The sequence below is a fragment of the Oncorhynchus mykiss genome, chromosome 20, assembly GCF_057628025.1.
Source record: "Oncorhynchus mykiss isolate SJ-2025 chromosome 20, ASM5762802v1, whole genome shotgun sequence".
Classification (NCBI taxonomy): Eukaryota; Metazoa; Chordata; class Actinopteri; order Salmoniformes; family Salmonidae; genus Oncorhynchus; species Oncorhynchus mykiss.
Window position 1 is genome coordinate 21892953 of NC_143041.1, and position 14223 is coordinate 21907175.

At 44.2% G+C, this 14223-nt stretch overlaps 1 protein-coding gene across 2 annotated transcripts in view; it reads left to right on the top strand.

The window, feature by feature from the left end:
- The window catches only part of LOC110499073 (rab11 family-interacting protein 3), a 117626-nt gene that overhangs the window by 45418 nt on the left and 57985 nt on the right, over positions 1–14223 (top strand). The window lies entirely within an intron of this gene.

The window sequence follows — 14223 nt, forward strand, 5'->3', positions numbered from 1 at the left end:
AGGACATTTCTAAGTGACCCCAAACTTTTGAACTGTAGTATATGCATATACAGTGCCTTGCGAAAGTATTCGGCCCCCTTGAACTTTGCGACCTTTTGCCACATTTCAGGCTTCAAACATAAAAGATATAAAACTGTATTTTTTTGTGAAGAATCAACAACAAGTGGGTCACAATCATGAAGTGGAACGACATTTATTGGATATTTCAAACTTTTTTAACAAATCAAAAACTGAAAAATTGGGCGTGCAAAATGATTCAGCCCACTTAAGTTAATAACTTGTAGCGCCACCTTTTGCTGCGATTACAGCTGTAAGTCGCTTGGGGTATGTCTCTATCAGTTTTGCACATCGAGAGACTGACATTTTTTCCCATTCCTTATCGCAAAACAGCTCGAGCTCAGTGAGGTTGGATGGAGAGCATTTGTGAACAGCAGTTTTCAATTCTTTCCACAGATTCTCGATTGGATTCAGGTCTGGACTTTGACTTGGCCATTCTAACACTTGGATATGTTTATTTTTGAACCATTCCATTGTAGATTTTGCTTTATGTTTTGGATCATTGTCTTGTTGGAAGACAAATCTCCGTCCCAGTCTCAGGTCTTTTGCAGACTCCATCAGGTTTTCTTCCAGAATGGTCCTGTATTTGGCTCCATCCATATTCCCATCAGTTTTAACCATCTTCCCTGTCCCTGCTGAAGAAAAGCAGGCCCAAACCATGATGCTGCCACCACCATGTTTGACAGTGGGGATGGTGTGTTCAGGGTGATGAGCTGTGTTGCTTTTACGCCAAACATAACGTTTTGCATTGTTGCCAAAAAGTTCAATTTTGGTTTCATCTGACCAGAGCACCTTCTTCCACATGTTGGGTGTGTCTCCCAGGTGGCTTGTGGCAAACTTTAAACAATACTTTTTATGGATATCTTTAAGAAATGGCTTTCTTCTTGCCACTCTTCCATAAAGGCCAGATTTGTGCAATATACGACTGATTGTTGTCCTATGGACAGAGTCTCCCACCTCAGCTGTAGATCTCTGCAGTTCATCCAGAGTGATCATGGGCCTCTTGGCTGCATCTCTGATCAGTCTTCTCCTTGTATGAGCTGAAAGTTTAGAGGGACGGCCAGGTCTTGGTAGATTTGCAGTGGTCTGATACTTTTTCCATTTCAATATTATCGCTTGCACAGTGCTTCTTGGGATGTTTAAAGCTTGGGAAATCTTTTTGTATCCAAATCCGGCTTTAAACTTCTTCACAACAGTATCTCGGACCTGCCTGGTGTGTTCCTTGTTCTTCATGATGCTCTCTGCGCTTTTAACGGACCTCTGAGACTATCACAGTGCAGGTGCATTTATACGGAGACTTGATTACACACAGGTTGATTGTATTTATCATCATTAGTCATTTAGGTCAACATTGGATCATTCAGAGATCCTCACTGAACTTCTGGAGAGAGTTTGCTGCACTGAAAGTAAAGGGGCTGAATCATTTTGCACGCCCAAATTTTCAGTTTTTGATTTGTTAAAAAAGTTTGAAATATCCAATAAATGTCGTTCCACTTCATGATTGTGTCCCACTTGTTGTTGATTCTTCACAAAAAAATACAGTTTTATATCTTTATGTTTGAAGCCTGAAATGTGGCAAAAGGTCGCAAAGTTCAAGGGGGCCTAATACTTTCGCAAGGCACTTTAAGAGTCAGAGAAAAATATTTTGTATGATCTCTTATACACTATTTTAGGCCCAGCTGTTGGAACTTTGGCTTTCCTGGATATAGTCACTATATTGGGATCACTGCATCCAATGGGCATGGATGCAGCTTTAGAACTAAGTTCTACCAGTATTAGTAAAAATGTGATCAATACATGTGGACACCCTGGTAGGTTAATTAATAACCTGAACCAGATTACAGGCATTGGTTACAGTAAGAAGCTTCCTCTTGAGCGGACAGCTTGATGAAAACCAGTCAATATTAAGATCCCCAAGAAAGTAAACCTCTCTGTTTACATCACATACACTATCAAGCATTTCACACATATTATTTAGATACTGACTGTTTGCACCTGGTGGCCATTAGCAACACCCCAAAATAAAAAGCTTTAGATGTGCCAAGTGAACCTGCAACCACAACACTTCAATAACCATTGACACAAGATCTTCTCTAAGCATGACAGGGATATGGCTCGGAATATATACAGCAACACCTCCCCCCCATAAGCATTTCTGTCTTTTCTATAGATGTTATATCCTTGTATTGCTACTGCTGTATCATCAAATGAATTATCTAAGTGAGTCTCAGAAATGGCTAAAATATGAATGTTATCTGATGTTAGCAAGTTATTGATTTCATTAACCTTATTTCTAAGGCTACATATATGGGCTATTTTCAACCCTTCCTTGGGTAGGTTATCAGAGATAGACATACTGTAATACTGAAAAGAGCAAGAGAAACAAAGCAAGAGAAAAAAAAATACATTCAGCAGTCCATTAATCAATTGGTGTGTGTGTGCTACTTGGTTGAAGCTACAAACCCATTGGCTTGGCTCTCTCATCATGTTCCAAACATATTGCTCACCATATGTCTGCTGCAAAGGGACAAGAGTGAGCCATTAGAAAACTAGTTTTGATCAGTTATGGAAATAAAAGTGTGGAAAACAAATAGGCTCCCTATTTAAATAGAAGATGGAGAAAAAGCTATGAAGGAAGTTTTAGTGCAGGTACAGCCAACTAGCACAAAAATAATATTGTCAAACATATCGTCAAACATACAGTAATATCTCAATATGTAACTATCATTCCCCCCCCCCCCCCCCCCCATCACTATTAACTTGTTGACATGTTGAATCAAGTCCAACGCCTTTTTTAAATGGACTTTGATTATTATTAAACCAATAATAGCTACATGATGAGGAGAATATGGACAGAATTATGAAATCCTGACATTAAAACGGAATTCAACAATATATAAACATTTGTTGAACCTAGGAGATCGACTAAATGTATTGAACTTATTGGAAAATGTATGACTTTGACCAATATTATCGTAAGACAAAATGTATCAGTGATTCATATTTTCCTTAAATTTTCTGAAGAGGCAACACAGGAATGCCCGTCTGTGTGTGCTGTTTGACTACCACTTTGTGTAGCTATTAGCGATGATGCTAATAATGACAACTGGTTTCTTGTGGATGGAATGGCTTTCCCAAAAACCTCTAAAAATATCTACAAAGTATACCGACCTGGTATCATGATTATTTGTGTTACTCCAGTGGCAATTTGTTTAGCAAACTCAGTTACACGTGTGCTACAGAAACACAGCTAACCAATCAAGTCTTTGTTGCAATTGAATTAAAGGGTATCTACACTCAAAAATACAAATGTATAAAAATATATATATTTTTTTTCACCAAAAGTGGTCTCCTGATGTGGTTTAGTCTCCTGATGTGGTTCGTCTCCTGATGTGGTTAAAGTATTGTTGTGGACATCCAATTTTGAAGTTTTTCCTGTTAAATATGTGTGATTTTTGAGAGTGAAAACCTAAACAAATAAATAATAATACAAAATAAAACCGGGAAAAATAAAATGGAGAAAACATAAAATCTAACAGATTTTATAGGTCCTTACTTAGAAAGTCCAAATAACACCTGTTTTGACCAATGGGTAAAGTAATACGTTAATTGTGTACATAATCCTCTAACAAACCTCATGTCTCTATCATAAATTGTTCAAAAGTTATTGCTGTTTTTACCCTTGTAGGACGGACAAAATTACGGTGTCTAAATCAGTTTATGACAGAAAAAGTGGTCAGAAATAAGAAGAATTGCACAGCATCACGTCAGCTAGGCTGGATGCTGTGCGAGAATGAAGGCTACCTGACAGGCTCACTTTCCCGTTGAACTCATCATCTTTATTCTACAATCCGCAGGGCATATACAAATATAGAGGTAAAATAGATATTGATTTTGAGACATGCATGTAGTATTTTCATAGTTTTATTTAATCTTCCTATTAATGTGAAATTAAAGTAAAGTAAAGTCCTCAAAAGTTGCTGCAAGAAAGCTCCACCGCTTTGTCAACGGCGCTCTGTGCTCATTATAGGATTATTATTGTGTTACGAAATCCGACATATACTGTTAATTAAATGTTAGAGAAAGACCCCATGGAACGATTCAGAACATGAATAATTTGTCTTTGTAAAATGTATTCACCAAGTGAAATGTCATCACCAAAGCTTGTTTTCACCCACTCTGGGTAGAGTATGGACACCCTACCCTACCTATAGTTTTTGCACACACCTCCACAAAAACACAGTGAAGGGAGTTACAGAAACGGGTCTGTCCTCTCCATAACATTGAACTAATCATGAACTGCTGTATCTCTATAGTATACATTTAAAAAAAACAAATTCTGCCCTAGGAAATAGCAGTAGCTGAATTGGATGGTTGGTGGTTGGTGCTAGTGAAGTCGACGCCACACCTGTGTCCCTTAACTCATTTTTCCCCCTGGGGTCCGAGCATTGAAGGTTCCTCTCTCAATAGCCACGCTGTTCTTGGCTCTCAAAACAGGAGAAGTGAGGTAGCTGGGCGGAGGGCCTGCTTGCCTTGAGAAACCAAAGACCCCACCTACTTTTCCTCTTCCTTTGCCTTCCCGCTCTCAAACATACACCCAGCCAGTGTGTGGTTTCCACCTGTCATTGTGAGAGAATATCTCTCTGTCAGTACATAGCCATTGTGGCCTAACCTCTTCTTGTGGCCTTTTCTCTAAGCCTAGAGGTGCATTAACACAGCCAATCCAGCCCCCTCTCCTCAGCCTCCTCCCCAGGCAAAGGGTTCAATCTCTAGGCTGGTTTTGTCTCCTTAAGCTAAACGGTGAGTAAAATAAATAAGTAAACAGCGAGTCAGTTTATGGCTATGCACATACAGTATATGGCATTCTTCGTCCAATCATATAAGCCTATAAAGACTGGTAGAAGGGGGGGGGGGGTGGCTTAATGATTCACCCTGTCAAATTCGACCAGGAACTAGAGTCATTGAAACTGAAAAATTTAAAGGGGACATTGCTCCCTCTATTTCATGTGATATTTTGACCATCAAATTCAGTGAGAGGAGTAGATTGACTGGTAGTTGAGGTACCGTATGCTATACCGTTTCCTTCCCCTGCCCTTCGGACTCTTTTCAGTCTACAGAGTCCACCCCTTTTGAGAAGGTCTCATGACAGGCCAGTCTTCCTACATGTGAGCCCCAGGCAGACATAATGGTTTTGGGACTGGTGGACAGCCCTCTGGGCCCGGTTCCTCCTGGAGCTCCACACAGACCGGTAGGGGAGGCTCTTTGACTATTGTCCTTATGTCCTCGGTCACCTAAGCTTAAATTAAGCCTAATTTTATAAGTAACCAGACAATGTTTATTGATTATAATGTGGGTTTAGCAATCTATTGATTGTTGATGAAATGCAAACGAGAGGAGACGTATGTGAGTTTGCGGTCGCACGCCGTCAATTGGTTTGTGAGTGCTAAACCTATTGTTGTGTGTTGCCCAGTATATAACTTTATTCATGTATTTATGATCAGGAAGTACAAATGTGATGTAATAATTTTTGACGATTAAATCGTGAGGGTTAAGCTTCAATGTAGATGCTTACCTTGTTATCCTTGTTAATTGAAAAGAGTTTTGTTCATTTCCTGGTCTGAGAATTGATGGGGAAATGGGGTGCATTGAGAACATACTTGATGAATGGTAATGCGGTAGCTTATCCCGTGGGACGTACATGTTTATATCCCAGGTTGTATTTATGCTTAAAAGCATGTGTGGCACCTTTATTGATAGGTGTGCTGGTAGTAATTAATGTGATTTAGTTTTTTTTATACTGAACAAATAATTTAATGTTACAATTTCTACAATTATTTCCAAGTTCAAGTTCATATAAGGAAATTAGTCAATTGAAATAAATTAATTTGTCCCTAATCTATGGATTTCACATGACTTGGAATACGGAAATGCATCTGTTGGTCACAGATACTTAAAAAAAAGAAAGTAGGGGAGTGGATCAGAAATACAGTCCATATCTGGTGTGACCAGCATTTGACTCATGCAGTGCAACGCCTCTCCTTCGCATAGAGTTGATCAGGCTGTTGATTGTGGTTAAGGAATGTTGTCCCACTTTTCTTCAATGACTGTGCGAAGTTGATGGATATTGGCGGGAACTGGAACACGCTGTCGTACACGTCGATCCAGAGCATCACAAATATGCTCAATGTTTGGTGAGTATGCAGGCCATGGAAGAACTGGCACTTTTTTTCAGGAATTGTGTACAGATCCTTGCGACATGGGGCCGTGCATTATCATGCTGAAACATGAGGTGATGACGGCGGATGAAGGGCATGGCAATGGGCCTCAGGATCTCGTCACGTATCTCTGTGTATTCAAATTTCCATTGATAAAATGCAATTGTATTTGTTGTCCGTAGGTTATGCCTGCCCATGACATAATCCCACTGCCACCCGGGGGAACTCTATTCACAATGTTGACAACCGCTTGCCCACACTATGCCATACACGTGGTCTGCGGTTGTGAGGCCGGTTGGACGTACTGCCATATTCTTTAAAACGACATTGAAATTAACATAACATTTTCTGGTAACAGATCTGGTGGACATTCCTGCATTCAGCATGCCTATTGCACTCTCCCTCAAAACTTGAGACATCTGTGACATTGTGTTCTGTGACAAAACTGCACATTTTAGTGGTCTTATATCGTCCCCCAGCCCAAGGTGCACCTGTGTAATGATCATGCTGTTTAATTAGCTTCTTTATATGCCACACATTTCAGGTGGATGGATTATCTTGGCAAAGGAGAAATGCTCTCTAACAGGAATGTAAACAAATTTGTGCACAACATTTGAGAGGAAAAGCTTTTGGTGCGTATGGAAAACTTCTGGGTTCTTTTATTTCAGCTCATGAAACATGAAACCAACACTTTACATGTTGCGTTTATATTTTTGTTCAGAATATATATTGTAAGGTTTCGGCAGCTGTAACAATTCTTAAACTTCTAAATTAAAAGTCTCACTTTGGCACAAAAAAAATCCAGCGACTTTGTCTTCTCTAACCGCTGTTTGAACGTTGCTTTAATTGGCTTTTAAGTGCCATTGGCAACAGTTAAATTGTGAATATGGTCTCCTCTGAAAATAGGCTACTCTTTTGTTACTCATTAACTGTCTATGATTGATGATATTACACTGTGACATGAAAAGGGTTGGCTTAAAGTAATCTCCAGATTTGTCACGGGATTTTTCTGTTGAAGGAGAGGCGGACCAAAACGCAGCGTGGTTATTGTGATACATCTTTAATGAAGATGATAAATGAACAATATACAAAACAAGACCGAAAAACCGAAACCAGCCCTATCTGGTGTAACAAACATAAAGACAGGAACAATCACCCACAAAACCCAACACCAAACAGGCTACCTAAATATGGCTCCCAATCAGAGACAATGACTACCACCTGCCTCTGATTGAGAACCATATCAGGCCCAAACACAGAAACAGACAAACAAGACATCCAACATAGAATGCCCACTCAGATCACACCCTGACCAAACAAAACATAGAACATACAAAGCAAACTATGGTCAGGGTGTGACAAGATTTCTATAAAATATGACCTATAATGAATTACAAAGGGTGCTGCCCATCTGAGCACTATTCACATACACTGACTGTTCAATAGATAATCTTTGGCTGATGGAGAGATGTGATGGAGAGTGTTTTTGGTGGAAATCAGCTTTGAAATCAGAATATTTTGCGTTATGGTTTGCGTATCATCACAAACAAATTACAACAGGTAGTGAGTGAATTGATGTTAGTTTCAGTTGTAAGCTAATTATCTTCAAGCTGTCATGTATTGTCATGTTGTGTCTTGTTTCTGTCCTTTCCCTTCACCCTGTCTCCCTCTGCTGGTCGTTATTAGGTTACCTTTTCTCCCCCTCTTTCCCCCAGCTGTTCCTTGTCTCCTCCTAACTACCTCGTCACCCCTTTTCCCACCTGTTCCCTTTTTCCCTCTGATTAGTCCTCTATATCTCTCTCTGTTTTTGTTCCTGTCTTTGTCGGATTCTTGTTTGTGTTATTCATGCCTGAACCAGACTATCGTCATGTTTGCTGCAACCTTGTCCTGTCCTGTCGGAATCTGCCGGTCCATCTGAGCCTACCTATGTTTTGTCATTAAAGAAGCTCTGTTTACGTTAATTCGCTTTTGGGTCCTCATTCACGCACCGTAACAGAAGAATCCGACCAAGAATGGACCCAGCGACTTCGGATCCTCTCCACTCAGCCGTCGAGATCCAGGGAGCGATGCTAGGCAGACACGAGCAGGAATTGTCTGCTGCTCGACATGCCGTTGAGACCCTGGCCACCCAAGTCTCCAACCTCACAGAACAGGTTCACCATCTCCGCCTCGATCCACCGGCCACTTCCAGGGCTTTCGAATCTCCGGAGCCCAGAATCAATAACCCGCCGTGTTACTCTGGGGAGCCCACTGAATGCCGCTCGTTCCTCACCCAGTGTGATATTGTGTTTTCTCTCCAGCCCAACACTTACTCCAGGAGCACTGCTCGTGTCGCCTACGTCATATCTCTCCTTACTGGACGGGCTCGTGAGTGGGGCACGGCAATCTGGGAGGCAAGGGCTGAGTGTACTAACCAGTATCAGGACTTTAAGGAGGAGATGATACGGGTTTTTGATCGATCTGTTTTTGGGGAGGAGGCTTCCAGGGCCCTGTCTTCCCTATGTCAAGGTAATCGATCCATAACAGACTACTCTATTGAGTTTCGCACTCTTGCTGCCTCCAGTGGCTGGAACGAGCCGGCTTTGCTCGCTCGTTTTCTGGAGGGTCTCCGCGCAGAGGTAAAGGATGAGATTCTCTCCCGGGAGGTTCCTTCCAGCGTGGATTCCTTGATTGAACTCGCTATTCGCATTGAGCGACGGGTTGATCTTCGTCACCGAGCTCGTGGAAAGGAGCTCGCGTTCTCCGTTGCCCCCCTCTCCGCATCACTACCATCTTCCTCTGCCGGCTCGGGTGCTGAGCCTATGCAGCTGGGAGGTATCCGCATCTCGACTAAGGAGAGGGAACGGAGAATCACCAACCGCCTCTGTCTCTATTGCGGTTCTGCTGGTCATTTTGTCACTTCATGTCCAGTAAAAGCCAGAGCTCATCAGTAAGCGGAGGGCTACTGGTGAGCGCTACTACTCCTGTCTCTCCTTCAAGATCCTGCACTACCTTGTCGGTCCATCTACGCTGGACCGGTTCGTCAGCTTCCTGCAGTGCCTTAATAGACTCTGGGGCGGAGGGCTGTTTTATGGACGAGACCTGGGCTCGGGAACATGACATTCCTCTCAGACAGTTAAGGGAGTCCACGGCCTTGTTCGCCCTGGATGGTAGTCCTCTCCCCAGGATTCAGCGTGAGACGCTACCTTTAACCCTCACTGTTTCTGGTAATCATAGCGAAACCATTTCTTTTTTAATTTTTCGTTCACCTTTTACACCTGTTGTTTAGGGCCATCCCTGGCTAGTTTGTCATAATCCTTCCATTAATTGGTCTAGTAATTCTATCCTCTCCTGGAACGTCTCTTGTCATGTGAAATGTTTAATGTCTGCTATCCCTCCTGTTTCCTCTGTCTCTTCTTCACAGGAGGAGCCTGGTGATTTGACAGGGGTGCCGGAGGAATATCACGATCTGCGCACGGTGTTCAGTCGGTCCAGGGCCACCTCTCTTCCTCCACACCGGTCGTATGATTGTAGTATTGATCTCCTTCCGGGAACCACTCCCCCCCGGGGTAGACTATACTCTCTGTCGGCTCCCGAACGTAAGGCTCTCGAAGATTATTTGTCTGTAGCTCTTGCCGCCGGTACCATAGTCCCCTCCTCCTCTCCCGCCGGAGCGGGGTTTTTTTTTGTTAAGAAGAAGGACGGGTCCCTGCGCCCCTGCATAGATTATCGAGGGCTGAATGACATAACAGTGAAGAATCGTTATCCGCTTCCTCTTATGTCTTCAGCCTTCGAGATCCTGCAGGGAGCCAGGTTTTTCACTAAGTTGGACCTTCGTAACGCTTACCATCTTGTGCGCATCAGGGAGGGGGACGAGTGGAAGACGGCGTTTAACACTCCGTTAGGGCACTTTGAATACCGGGTTCTTCCTTTCGGCCTCGCTAACGCTCCAGCTGTCTTTCAGGCATTAGTCAATGATGTCCTGAGAGACATGCTGAACATCTTTGTTTTCGTTTACCTTGACGATATCCTGATTTTTTTCACCGTCACTCCAGATTCATGTTCAGCACGTTCGACGTGTCCTCCAGCGCCTTTTAGAGAATTGTCTTTTTGTGAAGGCTGAGAAGTGCTCTTTTCATGCCTCCTCCGTCACATTTCTCGGTTCTGTTATTTCCGCTGAAGGCATTAAGATGGATCCCGCTAAGGTCCAAGCTGTCATTGATTGGCCCGTCCCTAAGTCACGCGTCGAGTTGCAGCGCTTTCTCGGCTTCGCGAATTTCTATCGTCGTTTCATCCGTAATTTCGGTCAGGTGGCAGCCCCTCTCACAGCCCTTACTTCTGTCAAGACGTGCTTTAAGTGGTCCGTTTCCGCCCAGGGAGCTTTTGATCTCCTCAAGAATCGTTTTACATCCGCACCTATCCTTGTTACACCTGACGTCTCTAGACAGTTCATTGTCGAGGTTGACGCGTCAGAGGTGGGCGTGGGAGCCATTCTTTCTCAGCGCTCCTTCTCTGACGACAAGGTCCACCCTTGCGCGTATTTTTCTCATCGCCTGTCGCCGTCGGAACATAACTATGATGTGGGAAACCGCGAACTGCTCGCCATCCGCTTAGCCCTAGGCGAATGGCGACAGTGGTTGGAGGGGGCGACCGTTCCTTTTGTCGTTTGGACTGACCATAGGAACCTTGAGTACATCCGTTCTGCCAAACGACTTAATGCGCGTCAGGCGCGCTGGGCGCTGTTTTTCGCTCGTTTCGAGTTCGTGATTTCTTATCGTCCGGGCTCTAAGAACACCAAGCCTGATGCTTTATCTCGTCTCTTCAGTTCTTCAGTAGCCTCCACTGACCCCGAGGGGATTCTCCCTGAGGTGCGTGTTGTCGGGTTGACTGTCTGGGGAATTGAGAGGCAGGTAAAGCAAGCACTCACTCAAACTCCGTCGCCGCGCGCTTGTCCCAGGAACCTTCTTTTCGTTCCCGTTCCTACTCGTCTGGCCGTTCTTCAGTGGGCTCACTCTGCCAAGTTAGCCGGCCACCCTGGCGTTCGGGGTACGCTTGCTTCCATTCGCCAGCGCTTTTGGTGGCCCACCCGGGAGCATGACACGCGTCGCTTCGTGGCTGCTTGTTCGGTCTGCGCGCAGACTAAGTCCGGTAACTCTCCTCCTGCCGGCCGTCTCAGGCCGCTTCCCATTCCCTCTCGACCGTGGTCTCACATCGCCTTAGATTTTGTCACCGGACTGCCTTCGTCAGCGGGGAAGACTGTTATTCTTACGGTTGTCGACAGGTTCTCTAAGGCGGCTCATTTTATTCCCCTTGCTAAGCTTCCTTCTGCTAAAGAGACGGCACAAATCATCATCGAGAATGTTTTCAGAATTCATGGCCTTCCGTCAGACGTCGTTTCGGACAGAGGTCCGCAATTCACGTCTCAATTTTGGAGGGAGTTTTGCCGTTTGATTGGGGCTTCCGTCAGTCTCTCTTCCGGCTTTCACCCCCAGTCTAACGGTCAAGCAGAACGGGCCAATCAGACTATTGGTCGCATCTTACGCAGTCTTTATTTTCGCAACCCTGCGTCTTGGTCAGAACAGCTCCCCTGGGCAGAATACGCCCACAACTCGCTTCCTTCGTCTGCGACCGGTCTATCTCCTTTTCAGAGTAGCCTCGGGTACCAGCCTCCGCTGTTCTCATCTCAGTTCGCCGAGTCCAGCGTCCCCTCCGCTCAGGCTTTTGTCCAACGTTGCGAGCGCACCTGGAAGAGGGTCAGGTCTGCACCTTGCCGTTATAGGGCGCAGACTGTGAGGGCTGCTAATAAGCGTAGAACTAAGAGTCCTAGATATTGTCGCGGTCAGAGAGTTTGGCTCTCCACTCAGAACCTTCCCCTTAAGACCACTTCTCGCAAGTTGACCCCGCGGTTCATTGGTCCGTTCCGTATTTCTCGGATCATTAATCCTGTCGCAGTTCGACTTCTTCTTCCGCGATATCTTCGTCGCGTCCACCCGGTCTTCCATGTCTCCTGTGTCAAGCCCGTTCTTCGCGCCCCCGCTCGTCTTCCCCCCCCCCCCCCCATCCTTGTCGAGTGCGCACCCATCTACAGGGTCCGTAGGATTTTGGACATGCGTCCTCGGGGCCGTGGTCATCAGTACCTAGTAGATTGGGAGGGGTACGGTCCTGAGGAGAGGAGTTGGGTTCCCTCTCGGGACGTGCTGGACCGTGCGCTGATCGATGATTTCCTCCGTTGCCGCCAGGTTTCCTCCTCGAGTGCGCCAGGAGGCGCTCGGTGAGTGGGGGGGTACTGTCATGTATTGTCATGTTGTGTCTTGTTTCTGTCCTTTCCCTTCACCCTGTCTCCCTCTGCTGGTCGTTATTAGGTTACCTTTTCTCCCCCTCTTTCCCCCAGCTGTTCCTTGTCTCCTCCTAACTACCTCGTCACCCCTTTTCCCACCTGTTCCCTTTTTCCCTCTGATTAGTCCTCTATATCTCTCTCTGTTTTTGTTCCTGTCTTTGTCGGATTCTTGTTTGTGTTATTCATGCCTGAACCAGACTATCGTCATGTTTGCTGCAACCTTGTCCTGTCCTGTCGGAATCTGCCGGTCCATCTGAGCCTACCTATGTTTTGTCATTAAAGAAGCTCTGTTTACGTTAATTCGCTTTTGGGTCCTCATTCACGCACCGTAACACAAGCATTGCAAAGTGTTGTAGCATGCATGCACATTGTTTTGCAAACAGTAATTCAGTTTCAAAATGTAGACATGCCTTGTCGCATTATTCAATTGTGTTAATTTCTGTGCAGCATGTTAGCATGAGCTAACATGATGCAGCTTACTTAGACTCCCAGTGCAGGCTAGGAATTAGTAAGTAGAACAGGCACAGTGAACGCCTCGTGCTGTAGGGGGACAGCAGCTGCATTGATGGACAGAGTTGATCTGTGAGATACATTTTCACAGAAGTACCAAAAGTAACCAACATTCTAGTACGGAACCATTTTTCATGTTCTTCTATTGAAAAATTGTTGGCACCCTTGAAAAACATGAGCAATAAAGACAGTGCATTCGGAAAGTATTCAGACCCCTTGACTTTTTCCACATTTTGTTATGTTACAGCCTTATTCTAGAATGTAGTAAATATTTCCCCCCTCATCAATCTACACATTACCCCATAATGACAAAGCAAAAACAGGTTTTTAATTTTTTTTTTTTTTTTTTTTTTTTAAATACAAAAAATATTTAATTTAAATAGTTTGTCAAAAGTTTGGACACACCTACTCATTCAAGGGTTTTTCTTTTATTTAAAAAAAATGTTCTACATTGTAGAATAATAGTGAAGACATAACATATATGGAATCATGTAGTAACCAAAAAAGTGTTAAACAAATTCTTCAAAGTAACCACCCTTTGCCTTGATGACAGCTTTGCACACTCTTGACACACGCTTGGCACGCTTCATGTGGTAGTCACCTGGAATGGATTTCAATTAACAGGTGTGCCTTGTTGAAAGTTAATTTGTGGAATTTCTTTCCTCCTTAATGCGTTTGAGCCAATCAGTTGTGTTGTGACAAGGTAGGGGTGGTATACAGAAGGTATACTATTTGGTTAAAAAAATCAAGTCCATATTATGGAAGAAACAGTTGAAATAAGCAAAGAGAAACGACAATCCGTCATTACTTTGAAAGTTTCTTCAAGTGCAGTCTCAAAAACCCTGCGCCATTCCGGCTCCCGACCCGAGTGGCTCACCGGTCTAAGGCACTGGATCTCAGTGCTATAGGCGGTACTACAGACCCTGGTTCGATTTCATGCTGTATCACAACCGGCCGTGACTGGAAGTCCCATAGAGCGGAGCACAATTGGCCCAGCGTCGTACAAGTTAGGGTTTGTCCAGGGAGGCTGTCATTGTAAATAGGAAGTTGTTCTTAACTGACTTGCCTAGTTAAATAAAGGTTAAATAAAAAAAGATAATCAAGGACAACAACCACCCGAGCCAC